Below are 22,500 nucleotides of genomic sequence, written 5' to 3'. Positions count from 1 at the left end.
TAATGATGCTAAGAAAAAACCCATCCACTTCCAACTGTTTGACTTTGTAAACAAGGGCCTCATGATTAACACGGTCAAAAGCACCCTTGAAACAAAAGCCAATCATATATACTTCCTGACCATAATCATGAGATTTCTATACAGCACTGAGGATTGTGAGAGGGGAATCACATGTTCCAAAGCCTTTACGAAAGCCAAATTGTAAACTATGGAACAGATGATTACCCAATGCATACTTATACAGACTTTTTGCTAAAGGATGTTCAAAAGCTTTAGATATCATGGTTATTATGGAAATTGGACGGTAATCAGATGGGCTAAAGCTACCAAAAACAAATGAAATTATTGGAGTAATATTACCAAGTGCTAAAAGAGTCTCTTCCTGCTAAATTTTGGAAAATAAAAGACCACTTAGGAGCTAAGGATTCCACATTCTTTATAATAAAAAAATACCATTCGGGTGTACACCTTCATAAGCATCGAGGTTGCAACTGCTCAACCTTTTTCAGCTTCACTTTATGTTTAATTTCAGCTTAAATAAATAAATATACTTTATTAATTTCAGACATAATAGGGAAAAGAATTTTGTCGAATGATAATAAATCATTTGTCAAAGTGAAGGATAAATTACATGCTTTAATTTTTTATCGTATGCCAGTATAAAAAATGAATACTTACGGGATCTATAAAATTTCCCAGAAAGAGGGCCCCTGCAAGACTAGCGACCGTCTTCCTGAAGGGTCTGGGCAGGCCATAGACGTGAGGACCATTAGCCATCCTCACCACAAAGGCAGACAAAAACAAACACACCACCACAAGCACTAACTGAACGCCGAGCAGCTGAACTGAAAGGGAAACATAGAAATAAGTAATAGGTATTAATGGCTACTACTCATATGATTTGATGAAAATTACATCGTCTTTGGAAAAGTAGTTGGAAACAAAAGGAAGGATATCAATAGACCAGGTTAGATTTGAATGCTTGGGTTGAAATATTTTTTCCTCTTATTATTGCTATTGTGACTGACTTATATATCAGTTAAAATGAATGCTGTAGAATCTGATTTATATGAGCATAACCTGTCTAGTTCATTCATAAATCATATTCAGTATTAAGATATTTGAGTATGAGTCTCCACCCCAACTCTCTCTCTCTCTCTCTCTCTCTCTCTCTCTCTCTCTCTCTCTCTCTCTCTCTCTCTCTCTCTCTCTCTCTCTCTCTCTCTCTCTCTCTCTCTCTCTCTCTCTCTCTCTCTTCTTACCAATTAGGGGTGTATAGATGACGAAGTTGCCAATTTTATTCATGATATAATACAAATAGAGGGAATTCAGGATAAGACAAATCCCTCCGAAAGTGACCTTTTCTCCGGCCGTTGGATGTAACATGAACAGCACCAGCGTTAGAAGACACAAACCTTTGGAAGAGAAACAGTTTTAGATGTTTCCCCAACGTCAAGATTTAGTTGTGGAATTATGGATACCTTACCCTCAGTCAAAAGCAATGTTCACCACTAAAGGGTATGTACAAAATATTTGGTCACTGCATGTTTAGAATAATCTTTACATTGATAAATAAGAATCAATCGTCAAAATACAATAATGTGTTATTTTAATTTCCTTTGCCTTTTCCACTCATTCTTCAGTTACCTGTAAAATGAGTACACACTAATGTCATTAAATCAGTATGACATCATTGCATGATTCCTAAAAAAAAAAAAAAAAGGCAATTAACAGTATTAATCTCGAACAATATGAACAAGACGCAAGCTCATATGATGATATCCTATGAATTAAGGCAGAATCCTTTTCTCAGTATAGGGAATTGTTACATTCCACAGATAAAACACCAAAATATTTTCCGAAATTAGTATAACCTTAAACTGTGTTTGATAATTTATCTTAGATTATCATACTATGGCTCTCTTATTCTTTATGAAGTGTATTTTATATAAAATTTAACAAATGTCTTTGTCTACTTCTTGAAGGTAATTTTACCTCCTAAAATTTTTTTTGTCCGTTTATGGATTTTCACAGGTTAAGGTCAAGCAAAAGATCGAGAAATAAGCTCCTGCGGTGGAGGTTTGCACTCTACTGAGTGCCCCTCTAGTTATTATTATTTCTAGCCGAGCTGCAACCCTAGTGCTTCGATAGTGTGGATTAGAAAATGAACGAGCAGTATGCCATTTTACAATAAATCTTGAATTGATGACTCATGAGTTAGAGTTCTCTTGCTTGAGGGTACACTTGGGCACACTATTCTATCTTATTTTTCTTCCTCTCGTTTTGTTAAAATTCTTACAGTTTATATAAGAAATATTTATTTTAATGTTGTAACTCATCTTAAAACATTTTTTCCCATGTTTCCCTCTTTACTGGGCTATTTTCCTTGTTGGAGCCCCTGGGCTTATAACATGCTGCTTTTCCAACTAGGGTTGTAGCTTAGCAAGTAATAATGATAATAATAATAATATACAAAGCAGGGAAATTTAAAATGAATCAAATATTTCATACATCATGATAAACATTTATGACGTCGCCATTTGTATATAATATATTCAGAAAGTCTTCTGGATATAGATTACAAGGTGTTAAGAAATTATCTAGTGATTATGAACTCCTTTTTCATAAGAGATTTTTTTTTTTTTATAAAAACCAGGCTGCCCTAATAACATTGCAAAATGATAAACTTATATTGCTTTATATTTTCTTTTACTTATCTCTTTGAGGTAACCAACTGACATTTAAAATGCTGAAGAATGGAAAGACATGAGGAGCTGATTGAATTATAAGTGAGAGCTGCTATATGGTAGTGCCAACGGAATTAAGTGGTTGAAAATTGTTTTTAAGATATACCTGAGTAAGAAATAAGTTTTTGACGAATGTGCGAAGGAATAATTATTCCTTTATTAAAAGGTTAATGTGATAAGGGAGTGGTGAGGGTTAAAAATCCATAAGGTTTCTTAGAATACTAAGAAGGGTTTATAGAAGAATTTTAATGTGGTGTTTAGGAGCAAAGGAAAAAAGGTATACTTTGCACATGGTGTAAGGAAAGTTTGACATATAGAGAGATGGAGTAGAGAGTGTTGATAATATGTGGTATCAGTAATGAATTGTTAAGATTGAAGAAAAGACCGTGATCAAACGTTCATATTTTTTTTTTTTTTTTTTTTTGTGGAATAAAATATATCTGGTAGAGGGTGTTTGGTGTTTGGTCGGTTGAACTAGCACCAAATGTTGGTGCAAAACTATGACATATGAAAAGAGGTCATGAGGGAAATGTCTAATGATTGATGTTATATGATATAGCACAGTTTTTGAAGAGAGACTGTAGAACGAGTGAACGAGTTTAAGATATTTGAAAAAGAAGAAAGTTAGGAGATCATATAATCTTGATTAATGTTATGGGGTAGATTAAAATCAAGGAAGGTATATAGGGTTATAATAGTTTAAACTATAGATCAGAGAGTTTGAAGACAATTTGGTCATGTGGAAACGGCACTATTGATATGTTGGCAAAAATATAGGATAATTCTAAAGAATTGGGGGCAGACCTTAGAATGCCCTGGTTATATGAATTAAAAGAGTTATTGAAATAGAAGGGCAGCAGTATAAACACCACGTAAGGTCTTGCAAGATAGAGGTTACTAAAGGATTAGCATGGAAGTGAAGAACCTTAAGTGTAAGAGGATGAAGCCGCTAGGACTAGGACTAGGATAAGGATAAGGAAGTGGGGAAGATGGGATAAGGAAGAGTACCCCTGAATACAATCCAGTTGATATCGTTAATTTGTTAATGTAGGAGTGACAACTGTGTTATCCTTTATCCTTAAACATCCATCGTTAAAGGAAACAGCTTAAGTCAAACTGCACTCACAGGCGGCGCTATATCTAAACTTGGCTCCAAAGCAGAAAATTTATTACAATTATCGTTTGATGTTTGTTAGGTTTATTCGTCGCTCCTAGCATAACAATGAACAAAATATTACACCCAAGCAGGGTTGCCAGGTTTTCTAAATATAGAAAAGGCCAAATTCTAATAAACTAGTTTTATAAGGCCAACCTATTGGTAGGAAAAGGCCAAAAGTATAGATGTTCCTCAAGGCCAACCAATTTCAAAAGTGGCAAATTTTGAGGCCTTTGGCCTGAAAAAGGCCAATCTGGCAACTCTGGGAGCAATGAAAAGTACTCACAAATAACTGGAAGTTTTACAGTCCAAGTATAAGCAGGTGCATTTCTTGTGACGATGAAGGAGGTCAATATGGATATGTAAGGTTCACTGCAGCAATCGTAGTACTTGGCCAACCTTTGGACATTCCATTCTGTTATTGTGAACTCTGAATAACTCTTGTCTGGTAAATCAACGCTATCATCTTCTCCTGGCAACTGAAAGTGTAAGTAATGTTTTCATTTCAAAGTTAAACTCTCTTTTTACTGGGTATTTCTAGAGTAAATATTTGGCTATAAATAGATATTGATAAAGGGTTAAATTATTTTTTCATTAATATATGTACAGTGAATATATATATATATATATATATATATATATATATATATATATATATATATATATATATTTACATATATAAATATATATATATATAAATATATACATATATATACATATATATATATATATATATATATATATATATTTATATATATGTGTGTATATTTGTATTTATTAAATATATATAAATACATATCCAAACATACACACACATGTATATATATATATATATATATATATATATATATATATATATATATATATATACATATATACGTGTGTGTGTGCGCGCACGCTTCCATAATTGCAACTGAATGTGATAATATGTATACTTGAGAAACGTAGCCTCGAGCTTGTGCCTTCAACTGATACCGAATATATGAATTATAATCTAACCACTTACGTCAACTTTAAAGTTATCGAGTAGCAGGTCGACGACATATCCGTTATGTACCCATGACCCCAGTATAAGAGTGCAGTTATGGACATCATGAGGCCAGTAGGTCAAGTCTATGACACACAGGAATCGCAAGTTATACCATGGAACATGTAAGACCTTTCCGTCTGGGTATGCGAGAGCCAACACTTTTGAATGTTTCACGAGATCTTTTGAGCCATGTCTGGAAGAAAGAATTTCGAAACAATAAATGGTTTTCTGTTATTGTAACAGTTATCTTAGATTAACTACCGTATAATGCTATGATTCTGTGTTTTTTATTTATTATTATGAAATAAACATGTACAATCTTACAATTTATAACATACAGTATATACATCATAGTATATTTACATAAATATTTTTCTTATTTTACATAGTGTATTTATAATGAAATTTTTTACTATTTATCTAAATATGTTTTTGAATAAAAAATATGTCATATCGTGAATACTTTTTTAATAAAAGTTTTAAATCCTATTTTATTTACATTAACCGTATTATGATTCTGTTTTCATATTCCAAGCTGTTCAGTTAAAACGTACACAGTGCATATCAGCTGGTATTGGAGAAAGTATGAATAAAAATCTGCATGATGATCATCCAAAGACAGACAGGGAGATAAAAAGAATATTGTTCTATGGTCGATTTTCCTGAAGTCTACAAATAGGAAGTAAATATGGTGTCACGGCGCTTAAAAGAAAATTTATTACCGAGAGACAGACAGAGAGAATATTGTTTTATTGATCTTTTCCATTCCAGTCTACAAGATAGAGTGAAATATACTATTGTTTTTGGTTATATTTTATATATATATATATATATATATATATATATATATATATATATATATATATATATATATATTTACATATATATGCATATATATGTATATATATACATATATATATATATATATATATATATACAGAGAGAGAGAGAGAGAGAGAGAGAGAGAGAGAGAGAGAGAGAGAGAGAGAGAGAGAGAGAGAGAGAGAGAGTGTGTGCTTTTTTTTATCTTTTCTACTCCCGTCTCCAAGGGAGATTGAGAGATGATATTGATTTTCTTTTATATTTCTTCAATTCATATCGATGTAAACCGTGTAAATGGGATTATAATATGTATATAGAAGAAATATATATATATATATATATATGTATATATATACATATATATATATATATATATATATATATATATATATATATATATCTCAAAGAGGGAGAGAGAGAGAGAGAGGGGGGGTGAAATATAATGTTGTTTTTCGTTATATTAATTCTATTTGCGTTTACAAATAGCATTTCAATATGATTGAATAGCATATACTGTATATATATATATATATATATATATATATATATATATATATATATATATATATATGCTGCATATATATATATATATATATATATATATATATATATATATGCAGCATATATATATATATATATATATATATATATATATATATATACATATATATATATATATATACATATATATATATATATATACATATATATATATATATATATATATATATATATATATATATATATATATATATATATATATATATATATATATGAGAGTGAGAGAGAGAGAGAGAGAGAGAGAGAGAGAGAGAGGAGAGAGAGAGAGAGAGAGAGAGAGAGAGAGAGAGATAAATATATTTTTATTTTCTATTCCATCCTCTTATGTGTAAAAAATGTAAATTTGACTGCAAAGTGTATAAGAGAATCTATGAGAGAGAGAAAAAGAGAGAGAGAGAGAGAGAGAGAGAGAGAGAGAGAGAGAGAGAGAGAGAGAGAGAGAGAGAGAGAGAGAGAGAGAGAGAGAGAGAGAGAGAGAGAGAAAAAAATATATATTAATGGTTCTATTTCTTTTCACATATACAAATATCTGATTGATATCCACTTCCACAAAATTGGTGCAGAAATGTATATATAATGTATACGAAAGAAATTCTCTGGCAGAGGCAGCAAAAGAGAGAGAGAGAGAGAGAGAGAGAGAGAGAGAGAGAGAGAGAGAGAGAGAGAGAGAGAGAGAGAGAGAGAGAGAGAGTGAGAGTGAAGATAGGTAGATACAGAGAAATAATGATATTTAATTTCTATTTCTTCCATCCATATATACAAACAGGAAGTAATATGATTGTAAGGTGTACAAAAGAAAACGAATGAGTGAAAGACGATATTGTTGTATTTTCTTCCATTCACGTCAACAAAGAATATGTAAATATAAATGCGCGTTTAAAAAGATGTATGACACTGAAAGAGAAAATATTTTTATGTGTTTCTAAGATAATTTTTTAACGTGGTTTCTTGGTGAAACAGGAGGCTCATCATCATGGGAATAGTAGTAGATCAGATTTGGCTGAGAATTATATTATGATCATCATCATAATAGTTTGTATCTATGTGCTTGTTGTAATATTCCAGTTAATGAAATTCATGCACATGTGTTAAGTTGGACAAATATTGGGGATTATGTATTTGGTAATATTGTAACTGTTGGACAATTCGGAATAACTGAACATCTTGCTTTAGTTAGAAGCGGCATTTGTAGTGACTGTCGGAGTACTCCAAGGATAAGAGACTGTCGCAAAAATCTCCCATCCTTGGGATTTTCTTAGTTGTACCTATCACCGCCTCAGTTGTCATTGTCGTGATTATTGTAGTGTAATTGGCATTCGTGATTGACATATCATTCATGTCATAGGATGCAGTGTTATTTTTTGGTGGAAATTATATTTAGCTTGTTCGGAATTTTTCTTTATGAAAGTTTATTAGTAAACATTACATTAGTGTTCGTATTGTAATTGTATTCGGGGGCATAACGAGAATACGGGCAAGAGTAATTGTGATGTTCTAATGCCGAGAATCCTGAAGCAAGTTCTTTATGTTAGTATGGGGGAAGCAGTGCAGGACGGTGTTATGACTGACAAGTGTCGGTGGCAGTGTATAGACGGATGGCGTATTCAATTCATTACCATGGCTAAGAATGGGCGGTCACATTGTAAGTTGAGCGGGTATACATTTGTACTGTGCTGTTCATTTTTCATTATTGTTATTCATTGTACTATTACTATGCATTTCTGTTAATGTATTATGTATTATCAAATGTGATGTTATTAAATATACGGTTTTTAAATGTAAATTTGGGGTTAGGTTGTGGTTGGAAATTCATTTTCGGGATAACTATTTATATTGTCACACATTACATGCTGAATCAGATCAATAAAAGATACAGTAAGGCAGCCCGAGTTGTTATATAGCATGCACTACAATAACTATGACCGGCTAAAATCTGCTTCTCAGAGTGTTTATACTTCAACCGAGATATACAATTTCAGTATAAAAGGAGCCTTTTCTGGTACAATCCAGTAAGCCGTAATGAGAAACTCAATCTTTCTCATTCTTGTTTGTAATCAAGGAGGCAGTCTCCAAAACTGAGATTTACCCTACACTATGGGCACTTTAAAGTATTGGCTTCTTCTATGATAATTTCTATGAATTGAGAATAAGAAAAAAATAGCTTATGATATGATTTAAATCATAAAACAAACCTGCCCATACTCACGCATTATAGATGCTCAAATCAGGCTTCCAAATTGTATCTGCCCCAATTGCCAAATACTTGATGTTCAGGTGATCTTCCGGTTTCCACACCCAAGCGTGGGTCATTCCACGTCTGAAAACCATGAAAAAAGGAAATATTCAATGATATTTGTGAATTATATTTGCAATTCTGAATCTTTTTTTCGTGAATCACTGATCATATTACCTTGTTCATTAGGATAATATTAATGGAAATAGTAAATGTACAATAACTCTGAGCTGTTCGATATTCAGATAAGAAAGAAAAAATCAACAAAGCTGCCAAAGCAGAACCTCGACTATTACTGTAAACTGAGGGTTTATAGAGAAGCCACACTAGTAAATCAGCATCTCTATACCTCCTTATTTTCTTCCCATGTTCATTTTCTATTTTCTTCTTTGTCGCCAAAGTCTCCGTGAAGGTAGTTCTTGTTATCTATTTAATCTAGTTTCTATGCTGTCATTGAACTGTATACCTGATTGCAGGATTAACCTCTTCTATTTCTAGAATTTCCTTTTACGTCGAATGGGTTGATTTCTTGATTTCTATCCATCATTATTGAGTTTTCTATTTAATCCATAGTTTGGCCCTACCAAGTGAGGATAGGATTTTTTTTTCCCGTGGGGGAGGGGGGAGGGTTAGTTATAGTCTACAGTGACTGGCGGTTTATAGTGTGGGCTATAAGGTTACATCCAGCTTCCTCAGGAATCTATCACTTTCCTCACTATACTGCATGGGCTATTTCAAGTAGTGCGCTCTTTTGCTCTTTCGGCTCCTACCTTCTCGAGATTCAATTTCAATGATTTAGGTATGGTCCCTAGTGTTCCTATGATTATTGGCACTACTTCCACATGCATATTCCATAGCATTCTTAGTTCAATTTATAGATCTTGGTACTTTTTTCATTTTTCTCTCCAGTTATCTTGCACTCTTGAGACCCACATTGTCTTGTCAACTAGAGTGTTGTGAAGTCGACTTGCTTGTATCACCCTGTCCGTCCTCATACTGTAGTCCCAGAGTAGTTTTGCCGGATAATTTTCCACCACAGTTTGAAATTGATGTTTGTACCATTTGTTGCTGCATTGTATTTTATATTTTCTACATATACTCCAATGGAGAGCTTTAGCCATTGTATCATGTCGTTTCTTATATTGATTTTAAGCCAGTGCTGACGATGGGGGTGATGATTTCTTCCTTTGCCATACATTTCCTGCACTTTGACGAGATGTTATTTCAGTTTATAGCTCGTTGAATCTGTATTTTTCTTAAGGCCTGATCTTGTGCTGCCATTTTCATACCCTCAGTTTTCTTCTTAAGTTCTCTTTGTAGTCACTACCACTACTGGCCAATTCTTCAGTTTTTCTCAGTAACTGTCCATGCATTGGTTTTCCTTTCCATTCTTTTTGTCTCTTTTTTTTCTGTTCTCTCCTAATACGCTTATGGATCTTCATCCTCCTTTATTAGATTTCCTTCCCATGCACTCTTTAGCCATTCACCTTTACTGGTCTGAAGGAACTCTCCCAGTGCTCTACTTACGATGCTGACAGTCTTCTAGATAAGGATGAGTCCTTTACTTCCATCACTTCGCGGTATATAGAACCTATCAATAATCGCTCTTGGGTACAATACTTGGAGCATGTTGTTCACCTATCTATTTTTCTATCGATGCTGCATAGCTCTGACTTCTCCCACTCCACTATTCCCGCACTGTACCTGATAATTGGCCCTATCCAAGTGTTTATAGTCTTTATCTTATTTCCAGAGTTAAGTTTTGACTTCATTATAGTCTTCATTCTTTGCATGTTTTCTCTTCGAATCTTTTCCTTCATATCTTAGTGCTTTATCGCCTCCCCTTCTACTATCCCGAGGTATTTGTAGCCTGCATCGTCTATGTATTTGATGACATTTCCATCTCGCAACTTTATCCCTTTTGGCTTTGTCACTTTTCTTCTCTCTGTTAACTAGGCTACAACTTCTACTCCAAGCTCCATCTTGATGTATCCTAATATTATTCTTACTGTCTGGATTAGCATGTCTATTTCCTTTCTATCTTTTCCGAACAGCTTGATGTCATCCATGAACATCACGTGGTTTATACTGTGCCTCCTTTCTTCAGTTGGTATCCAACTCCAGACTTTTCTAGCATTCTTGTCATGGAGATCAAAGCTACTACAAACAGTAGGGGTGATACTGAATCCCCGTGGAAGATGCCTCTCCTGATGCTAACCTCTGCAAGCCGTTTTCCAGAACATGTAAGTATAGTTTTCCAGTTATTATTATTACCTTCTTCAACTTCGTTGCGGCGGAGGGTTATGTTTTGATAGGCGTATGTGTGTATGTTCATGTGTGTGTGTGTTTGTTTGTGACTTGCATAATTCAAAAACTATTTGACCGAGTCTCATGAAATTTCTGGGATAATTGACCATGAGACAAGGACTATTTGATTAGAGTTTGGGAGTTATTGGGTCAAAAGTCAAGGCCAAGATCACGATAAGGTCAAACACAAATAAAAAAACTAAAAAAAAAACTATTTGACCGAATCTCATGAAATTTAGTAGAATCATTGGCCATGGTCCAGGGACAATTTTATTAGATTTTGGGAGTGATTGGGTTATATGTCAAGGCAAATGTCAGGAAAAGGAAAAAAAAATTCTTTTTGCTATGTCGTGGTCAATTTTTATCAGATTTGCCTGAAACTAGTGCCAATATGTGCATAAGTCAATTACTTATTTAGTGATATACAGCATGATATAGTGATGCCATTACGCTAGTCCGTGTATTTATATGTTTGTATGTCTGTCTCTGTGTTTGTGATTCGCAAAATTTAAAAGATGTTGGATCTCTTGTAATTTGGTAGGAGGATAATTTTATTAGATTTGGGGAGTGATTGAGTTAAAAGTAAAGGCTATGGTCACGAATAGGTAAAAGAACGTCTTTTTCCATATCGTGGCCATTCTATATTTATTTTTATGAAACTAGTACCGAAATTTACATAAACCAATTCCCTATCTTGTGATATGTGTGTTTTGGGATCAAATACCCACAACGTCATCAGTTTCCTTATTTGTTTGTATGTCTGTCTGTGTGTTTGTGATTCGCATAACTTAAAAGTATTTGACGGAATCTCATGAAATTTGTTAGGATGATTGGCCATGATCCAAGGAAACTTTGATTAGATTTTGGGAGAAATTGGGCAAAAATCTAGGCCAAAGTCATGAAAAGATAAAAAATGTCCTTTTACCATATCCTGGCCAATTTTTTTCTGATTTGCATAAAACTAGTGCCAAAATGTGCATAATTCTTCTTGGGATATTGGTTTTGAGATCAAATACCCACAACATCATTAGTATTCTTGTTGACAAAAGGGGCGATGGCAAAGATATGCGCTCTAATGAGTGCCCGTTATAGTATTATTATTATTATTATTATTATTATTATTATCATTATTATTATTGTTGTTGTTCTTATCATCATCATCATCATCATTATTATTATTATTATTATTATTATTATTATTATTATTATTATTATTATTATTATTATTATTATTATTGTTGTAGTTAGAATTATTATCTTTATAATTATTGTGGTTTTTAATCGATATGGCCTTTAGATTAGTAAGAATGTGGGAAAAGATTCAAGATCCTACAGAAAATGAAATACTACTTTTTAGCATCATAGGCCCATCTAAAAATTTTCATTTAAATCAGTATCCTCATGCATAAAACAGCAAAGAAATTTACTTACGTATTTCAACCAGGCTTCCATGTCCATCATGTGACTCGATTCATCCTTAATGAAAAGATTAGACCATTAACTTCCAATAGCATCGTAACGTCAGTATTTGATTCAAAAGATTGGTTAATTATTAGTTACAAAAATAAATTTACCTTTAGCTTTTTCTTTTTTATTGAGGTGTACTATATTTGTTATTAGATCTTGATACAAAATTTTCAAGAAGGGCTATGAATTTAAGAACAGAATTGTAAAATACCTAAAGACTTAGAGAAAAGTTTTTTCAAGAATGTCCTAATCTTACCCCCAAGAAGAAAAGTTTTCTTATTTCAATTGCATCGTATTCTTAAATTTCAGTTCCTTTCTATTTTTTTTTTTCTAAATCGGGATATGTAAGATTATCTAACATGAGACAGTTATACAAAATTGCTTGCATCATCTCGGTTCATCATAGAATCATGATTTCTTGCAGTAATTATCCTTATCTTTATGCCTCCAAAGTATTATAAAACTGTTCATGGTTATTACTCTAACTTATATACTTGTTCCTATAAAATTAGTTTACAACAATTCCTATACAAATGGAAAGCAAGCCCCTTTCCCTCTCCACAGGGGTTCCTTGATTCTTGGACCCACGCAATTCCATCTGAAATCTTTGATCGCAAGCAAGGTGAGGATCTTACCAGTTTGAATGCTCTGATATCCAGCCCAGTGAAACTAATGTTAGTAAAGCCATCTGGAAGAGCGTATTTGTCATAGCCATCCATCAGCGTTCGTCGGAGAGCCTCCTCAACCCGAGCATGCTTGTCGTCGCTTCTCGCTGTTTGAAGTAAAAAATAAATCGTTGATTCAATGTCACAGATCGGAAAGAGAACAGAGAAGCAAATTAAGAGAATAAAACTTGATACTGATCCATTCGGAAGCAATACATATACCTTTTAAGAGAGTGAATTTTATATTTCACACTTTCAGTATATCACCACACGAAAAATTTGGTGTAGGGACAGTATTTTTCTTTAATTAATGATTACATAACTTATGTACATTAATTTGAATGACGACAACTATGTCCCTATTTGTGTTCAAAATATTTTTTTTGCTTGAGTTCAGACGCACTTTGCATACGATTTATACTAAAAAATTTCTTTTTTTGTTTTATGGGAAATACACACTTAATTGAATTACTTCATTTAAATTGTCTGATATTACAGTACATTATTCCAGCTGACGGTAAGATTCAACTTGTAATGAAATGGAACAAATTGAACATAGTCAAAGTATTTTTCGACCATATAGTATTAAAAATTTTATCAGTTGGAATGTTCTTTCAATTATGACGGTGTTGATAAAACAAATTAACTGCATTGCATATGTAAGCAAGGTTCATTTAATGTTGAAATGTATCATTCTATATACATCACAGGGAGTTTTGTACTATATGTCTACTCAATTAACTACTAAATGCTACGGAATAGTCATAATCAAAGTATACATATATGTAATGGTTCAATCTGTTATAGTAAAAAAAAAAAAAAAAAAAAAAAAAAAAAAAAAAAAAAAAAAAAAAAAAAAAAACTGTCCCGTATTATTGAGTGGAGTGGAAGAATTTTGGGTAACAAGAATCTCGAGGCATACCGAGGTTATGCTGTAAATAGCGATAGATGTGTATCATTCAAAAGATGAGGAGTTATCTTTTGTATTCGGAGTTATGTTGTGAATCATCTGCTTCTTTTAGAGTCAAGCCTCAGCCTCCATCCTACAATAGCTACGTTAATGGTTTTTGTCATCAGTACATCTTATGCAATGCACTATAAGCATTCCTAGCATGTCTTGTACCGTCCCTTCAATCCCTTTCTGAATTTAGTGTTTAGTCCTTTATTTACCTCCATTTACGCTTTTTTTTTCCATCTTGTTGTACAATATCTTTCAACTTTTACTCCATAGTGCAGCTAAAGGGTTTCCTTCAATTGGCCCTCCGCGTCGAATGGTCTTTCCGCCCCATGCACTGGGCCATTTGGCCATTAATCGATATTTCACATAGTAGTCATTATTTCTACTTGATAAGCATCCCTTGTCCTCAATTCATCGCTTCTAAAGCTGTAAAGTTTATAGTTAAGTCTGCCCTTTTCTCTGAATTTCCGAATATTGTAATCGAAGCAAATTACTCATAATTAAACAACACTGATATACTTTTACCAATACATAAAAATCTTTTACCTTAATTGTGACATACTCCTTTTTATAAGCTATTGATCAGGAAAGGTTATAAAATCAAAGGCTCTAGGACTGTTATTAAAAACAAACCTGACGCACCTACCTACTTCTTTCAACTCTATAATCTTAAAGCGTGGACGCGTAGGGCAGTTGTCCCCAGACCCCACTATTCTGAAGGCATAGGAATTATAAGGGCATAGGGATTCCAAGGGCATGGGAATTCTAAAGGCATAGGGATTTCAAGAGCATACGGAATCGAAGGGCATAGGGATTCTAAGGACATAGGGATTCTAAGGGCATATGGAGTCGAAGAGCATGAGGATTTCAAGGCATAGCGATTCTAAGGGCATAGCGATTCTAAGAGCATAGGGAATCGAAAGCCATAAGGTTTCTAAGGGCATAGGGAATAGAAGGGCATAAGGATTATATAGACATTGGGATTCTAAGGGCATAGGAATTCAAAGGGCATAGGGATTCTGAGGGGATAGGGAGTCGAAGGGCATAAGGATTCTAAGGGCATAGCGATTCTAAGAGCATAGGTAATCGAAGGTCATAAGGATTCTAAGGGCAGGGCATAAGGATTCTGAGGGCATAGTGATTCTAGGAGCATAGGGAATCGAAGGGCATAAAGATTCTAAGGGCATAAGGATTCTGAGGGCATAGCAATTCCAAGAGCATAAGGAATCGAAGGGCATAAGGTTTTTAAGTGCATAGGGAATAGAAGGGCATAAGGATTATATAGACATTGGGATTCTAAGGGCATAGGAATTCAAAGGGCATAGGGATTCTAAGGGGATAGGGAGTCGAAGGGTATAAGGATTCTAAGGGCATAAGGATTCTGAGGGCATAGTGATTCTAGGAGCATAGGGAATCGAAGGGCATAAAGATTCTAAGGGCATAAGGACTCTGAGGGCATAGCAATTCCAAGAGCATAGGGAATCGAAGGGCATAGGGAGTTGATGGGCATAAGGATTATGAGGGCATAGTGATTCTAGGAGCATTTGGAATCGAAGGGTATAAGGATTCTAAGGGCATAGGGAATTGAAAGGCATAAGGATTATATGGGTATAGGGATTTTAAGGGCATAGGAAATCGAAGCACATAAGGATATTAAGGGCATAAGGATTCTAAAAGTATAGGGATTTTATGGGCATAGGGATTCTAAGGGCATAGAGATTTTAAGGGTATGAGGATTCTAAGGGCATAGGAATTCTATGGGCATAGGGATTCTAAGGGCAGACGAAATCAAAGGGCATAAGGATTCTAGGGGCATAGGGAATTGAAGGGCATAAGGATTCTAAGGCACAGGGAGTCGAAGGGCATAAGGATTCTAAGGGCATATGGGATCGAAGGGCTTAAGGATTCTAAGGTCATAAGGAATCGAAGGGCATAAGGATTCTAAGGGCATAGGGATTCTAAGAGAATTGGAATTCTAAGGGCAAAGGGAATCGAAGGGCATAAGGATTCTAAGGGCAAAGGCTTTCTATGGGCATAGGGATTGTAAGGGCATAGGGAATCGAAGGGCATAAGGAATCGAAAGGCCTAAGGATTCTAAGGGCATAGGGAATCGAAGGGCCTAAGAATTCTAAGGGCATAGGGAATCGAAGGGCATAGGGAATCGAAGGGCCTAAGGATTCTAAGGGCGTAAGGAATCGAAGAGCCCCGTGCCCTACTTTTGTTATATTTATGCTTTGATATAAGTATGATATCGAAAGCTTATGATGCACTGTGATATAACTTTTGTTATATTTATGCTTTGATATAAGTATGATATCGAAAGCTTATGATGCACTGTTACGACATTTGTGTTGGTTAATCATCGCTTACTGTATGTTTGTTTTATATAGAAACCCTTCTTTCAAAATAAACTTATATTGAGAATAACTCAATATCTATTGGATTAATTCTATTGATCGTTTAAATTTCAATCAAAGACAATTTTATTAGAGCCTACAGTAGTATTAAGTTGGAAGTGTCTTAACATCCTTCCTCTCATTTTTCCCAGGATGGAAACTGACTATTTTTTGTTACTCTATTAAACATACTAGAAGCTAAGAGATGGATAGTTATATGAGACGAGTAATTGAATTGACATAAGAATCTAAGTTAAATATCGAATTGAAAATAAACAACTTTATTGTCCTCAGAGGATGGCATCATGAGAGGATGTCGTTAATCTGAAGATGATTGGATCATCCCGTAATTTTACCCCTGACCTGACAACGATGCGTATGTTGATTCTCTCTCTCTCTCTCTCTCTCTCTCTCTCTCTCTCTCTCTCTCTCTCTCTCTCTCTCTCTCTGTCTGGGAGGGTCATTGAGATGGAGGACATGTAAATCGTAGTCTGTAATTTTATCTATTTTTTCTTGTACTCTCTTTACTGATTTTGTTTAAGTCCCTAATTTACTTTTTACTTTTACCTGTTCTTCATGTTTCCTCTGTACGTTACATTCATTCATTCATTCTCCTTGAAATCTCTTTTACGTTCATCAATCTTCGAAAATATAAATCAAAATATTGTTCTTTTGAAAGGATTGTAGGTTTTATTATAGTTACGGACGGAAAATGGGTTTCTATTAAAAAACAAGTGTTTTTCATAGAAAAATATCCGTTTTCTTCGAAAGTGATACTTATTCTCACTGAAAATAAAAATTTGATTATCTAAGAAATAATAATCAATGAGGTTAACGTGCTCAGCTCAACATGTACCGCTTGACAGTGCATTGGAGCTTGATGTTTTTCTTTTTCCGCGAGCGAAGCGAGGCACGCGGTGCAAAGACCATTAGATTTCTAAAAAATATCCTTGTTCTTAGACGGTCTAACTGAGTTTTGGTTTATTTGCTGTTGAAATGAAGGTCAACTTCAGTGAAAGCACATTATTTAGTACAGGAAAAACTATTATTTCTGTTTAAAATGTTGTTCCGACCGTAACTATAATTTTACCGGATTGTACTCTGGCACTGGATAAAATTTTACTAATTAGGTATCTAAGATGCTTGATTCAGTCATACGGAAATGACTGAATTTATTTCCATTCACGAATGAACATATATATCTTTGAGCATATTCAGCCCATTTGTATGCCAAAAGAAATTATCTAAAAAATTTTAATGTCTGGGGAGAAAATATTAGTTTCTCATGAATTATGGAGCTAGTTTTCAGGTTAGGCCAGATATTCAAGGTTAGGCTATGTAAAGTTAGCTTGAAATACATACCTGTAATTGTTCTTTATCCATTTCCATTTGTATACATTTGCAGTATTATTACAGATAATACACTTAAACTAGATAAATACCATAATATAATGTGTTTTATGAACTTGAAATATTATACAGAAGAAATAAATATAATCTCTACTCCTACAGATGAACCAATGTCTGTATGGAAATAATTCTTGAAAGAAATATTCCTTAACCGTAAGTTCCTTATTATTTCTTAGTAAAATATATTACAGAGAGAGAATATGCCTACTTTGCTAAGAAAAAATCCTCTGTAACAGTAGCCACTGGGTACTTTTCAATTCTGTAGCCTAGTCAGTTCTTATGAAAAAAAAAGGTTTGCTTAAAAATGGAAAAGGCAAATGAGTATGATTTTTTTGTCATCAAGTCACTAATGGCTAATTCTATTTTCATTAATTAGATATTATAATAAAAATACCTAATTATCAAGGGATACCAGTAACCTTGTAATAGGTTACACCTATATACAGTATGACATACTGTATATAAGAAAACCCTGCCAATAGAAATAACGAAACACCTAAGCTGGTACCAGAAGTAACAGTAAGAGAAGGAAAGAAAGTATTAAAGGGCATTAAAAGAAGTAAAACAACAGGAGAAGATGGCCCGATAATAGATGTAATAATAGATGGTGGAGATTTCATACTAGTAAAATATGCTGAGCTTTACACAAAATGTTTGCAAGAATGCTCTATACCGGTAGCTCAGAGAAACTTTATCATTATAGTTATTCACAAAAAGGGGAACGCAAAAGACCTGAAAAATTAGTTTCCAACACTTTTACTCTCAGTAATAACAAAATACAATGATCTTATTAGGCCGAATAGAAAGACACCTAGACTTAAATCAGGCAAGAGAGCAGGTAGGCTTTAGAAGTGGGAATTCAACATCTGACCATATCTATGTAATTAACAACCTAATGGAAATATCAACAGAGTATGACAAACCACTGTGTATGACATTTATAGACCATGAGAAAGCTTTTGTTATTCAGTCAAAACTTCAGCAGTAATGAAAGCCCTTCAAAGACAAGGAATAAAAAAAATCTCATGTTAGAACATTTGAAGATATCTATACCGGAAGTACGGCAATCCTAAAACTACATAAAGATAATGAGAAAATTCAGATAAAGAAAGTAGTTCGGAAGAGAGAAGCCATCTCTCCTAAATCAGTCAAAGTGTGCCTAGAAGTTCTTAAGAATTTGGATGATGAAAAGATAGGAATTAACGTTAATAGGAAATAACTTAATAACTTAAGACTTGCAGATGACATAGTTCTGTTTAGTGAATCATGGGAGGAATTGCAAAAGATAATAGAAAGTTTGATTTAAGAAAGCAGAAGTATAGGACTGAAAATGAATATAAGTAGAACTATGTTAATGTTCAATGAAAATGCAGAGAGACAACAAATAAGTGCTATGAATGAGCCTCTAGAGATTGTTAATAAATATATGTACTAAGGACAAAAAGTTAGTATTTCCCAGGACATGAGACCAAAATTAAAAGAGAGATAAGAAGGGGATAGAGTGTCTTTATTAAGAAAATGAGATTGTTAAAAGTAAAATGCCATTTTTTCTAAATAGAAAAGTATTTATTCAGATGGTCCTACCAGTATTAATTTGTACATCAGAAACTTGGAGCCTTACTAAAGACTTAGAATATAATCTAGTTACAAAACAAAGAGCTATGGTAAGAATAATGGCGAAAATAACACTACAGACAAAAAATAGCAACTTGGATGCAACAGAAAACTAAAGTAGAGGATATTCTAACAACAAGTAAGAAAAAGAAATTATCATTGGCAGTACATATAATGAGAATGACAGATAATATATGGTCATTAAGAATAAAAGAATCTATCTATACACAAGGGCACTTGCCCTAATTTTGGGGATTAACCGACATCGAACAAATGAAAAAAGGGGACCTTTCATCTCCATGCTCCTCCCAGCCTGACGAGGTACTCAACTGAGTTCGGCTGGTACTACTAAAGTGCCACAGCCCACCCTCCCCCGCTATCCACCACAGATGAAGCTTCATAATGCTGAATCCCCTACTGCTGCTACCTCTGTGGTCATCCAAGGCGACCGGAGGAAGCAGCAGGGCCTACCGGAACTGCGTCACAATCGGCTCGCCATTCATTCCTATTTCTAGCACGCTCTCTTGCCTCTCTCACATCTATCCTCCTATCACCCAGAGCTTTCTCCACTCTATCCATCCACCCAAACCTTGGCCTTCCTCTTGTACTTCTTCCATCAACTCTTGCATTCATCACCTTCTGTAGCAGACAGCTATTTTCCATTCTCTCAACATGGATAAACCACCTCACAACATTCATATCCACTCTAGCTGATGAATAATTTCTTACACCCGCTCTCACCCTCACTATTTCGTTCCTAACCCTATCTACTCGAGATACACCAGCCATACTCCTCAGACACTTTATCTCAAACACATTCAATTTCTGTCTCTCCGTCACTTTCATTCCCCACAACTCCGATCCATACATCACAGTTGGTACAATCACTTTCTCATACAGAAATCACTTAACATTCATACCTAACCCTCTATTCTTTACCACTCCCTTCACTGCCCCCAACATTTTGTATCCTTCATCCACTCTCTGATGCTTCCACTCCACCATTTCCTGCAACAACAGGCCCCAAGTACTTAAACCGATCTTTTTTTCTCAATCAACTCTCTATTCAACATGATATTCAACCTCGCACCACCTTCCCTTCTCGTACATCTCATAACCTTACTCTTACCCACATTAACTCTCAACTACCTTCTCTAACATACTCTTCCAAATTCTGTCACTCATCGGTTAAGCTTCTCTTCCAAGTGTGCAACCAATACAGTATCATCGGCAAACAACAACAGATTTACCTCCCGTTCATGATCATTCTGTCTATCAGTTTCAATCCTCGTCCAAGCAATCGAGCATTCGCCTCTCTTAATATTCCATTTACATACAAGTTAAACAACCATGGCGACATCACACATCCCTGTCTCAGCTCACTCTCACTGGAAACTAATCGCTCACTTCATTTCCTATCCTACCACACGCTGTACTACCTTTGTAGAAATTTTTCACTGCTTGCAACAACCTTCCACTAATTCCATTTAACTTCATCACATTTCATATCACTTCCCTATCAACTCTATCATATGCTTTCGCCAGATCCATAAATGCAATATACACCTCCTTACCTATTGCTAAATATTTCTCGCATGTCTGCCTAATTGTAAAAATTTGATTCATACATCCCCTACCTCTTCTAATACCACCCTGTACTTCTAAGATTGCATTCTCTGTTTTATCCTTAATCCTATTAATCAGTACTCTACCATACACTTTTCCAACCACACTCAACAAACTAATGGAAATGGAAGGTTGTTAAAAGGAGAGGAGGCAAGGAAAAGGTGGGTGGAATATTTTGAAAGTTTACTGAATGTTGAGGATGATAGGGAGGCAGATATCATTGCTATTGCAGGTGTTGAGGTGCCAGCAATGGGAGATGAGAATGAGAGAGAGATTACAAGTGAGGAAGTGAGGAGAGCACTAGATGAAACGAGAGTAGGAAAAGCACCTGATATGTTAAAGGAAGGGGGTGTAACTGTACTTGAATGGTTGGCGAGATTGTTTAATATGTGTTTTATGTTATCAATGGTACCAGTAGATTGGGTTTGTGTATGTATTGTACCACTATATAAGGGTAAGGGAGATGTGCATGAGTGTTGTAATTCAAGGGGTATTCGTTTGTTGAGTGTGGTTGGAAAAGTGTATGGAAGAGTACTGATTAATAGGATTAAGGATAAAACAGAGAATAAAAGAATATGTCCTTGGAAAAGAAGCAGGCGAAGGAAGAGAAGACGATGGATTGATGAGCTAAGAAAATTTGCGATTACAGACTGGCATAGAAAGACGTTAAATAAATGGGAGTAGAAGGACTTGGCTAAAGCTTGATAATATACATAGTATACACACACACACACACACACACATATATATATATATATATATATATACTGTATATATATATATAATATATATATATATATATATATATATATATATATATATATATATATATATATATATATATATATATGCATAAATAAAACATATAGTATTTAGAATATTATATATATACAGTATATATATATATATATACATATATATATATATATATATATATATATATATATATGCATAAATAAAACATATATTATTTAGAATATTTTATATATATATATATATATATATATATATATATATATGGTATATATATATATATATATATATATATATATATATATATATATATATATAAAGCCTACAGAAGATGAAGAAAAGCAACGTTTGCTGGAACACTTTAGTGAAATCATTAATTGGATATATGAAGTAAATAATTTGATTGATATACCTGAAGTGTAAGAAGACCGTGATGTGACCATGAATGAATCAAGTGTATTTGAAGTCTAAGCTATCATTACAAAACTCTGGAGATGGAAACCCCCTAGATACGAAGGAAGTGACCCATAGAATACTCATAAGATTATTTTGTAGAATGTGGGATGAAGAGGCAAGAGCTGATGAATTGGAGTTGGGTGTTGGTAAAAATGGCAAATAAAGGAGACCTAACTGATTAAAATAATTATAGAGGCATCACACTTACTTTGTTGTCACGAAAATGTATAGCATGGCTATTCTAAAGAGACTAGAGAGAAAGATTGGTGAAAATCTGACAGATGAACAAGTAGGATTTA

General features: G+C 34.1%; 1 pseudogene; it reads right to left on the bottom strand.

Annotated features, from left to right (window-relative positions):
• The window catches only part of LOC137642620 (neuronal acetylcholine receptor subunit alpha-2-like), a 51,847-nt pseudogene that overhangs the window by 8,287 nt on the left and 21,060 nt on the right, over positions 1-22,500 (bottom strand).

Source organism: Palaemon carinicauda, chromosome 6 (assembly GCF_036898095.1).
Source record: "Palaemon carinicauda isolate YSFRI2023 chromosome 6, ASM3689809v2, whole genome shotgun sequence".
NCBI classification, from domain to species: Eukaryota; Metazoa; Arthropoda; class Malacostraca; order Decapoda; family Palaemonidae; genus Palaemon; species Palaemon carinicauda.
The sequence above is the reverse complement of the archived record's forward strand: the minus strand, read 5'-3'. Positions and strand labels throughout refer to the sequence as shown.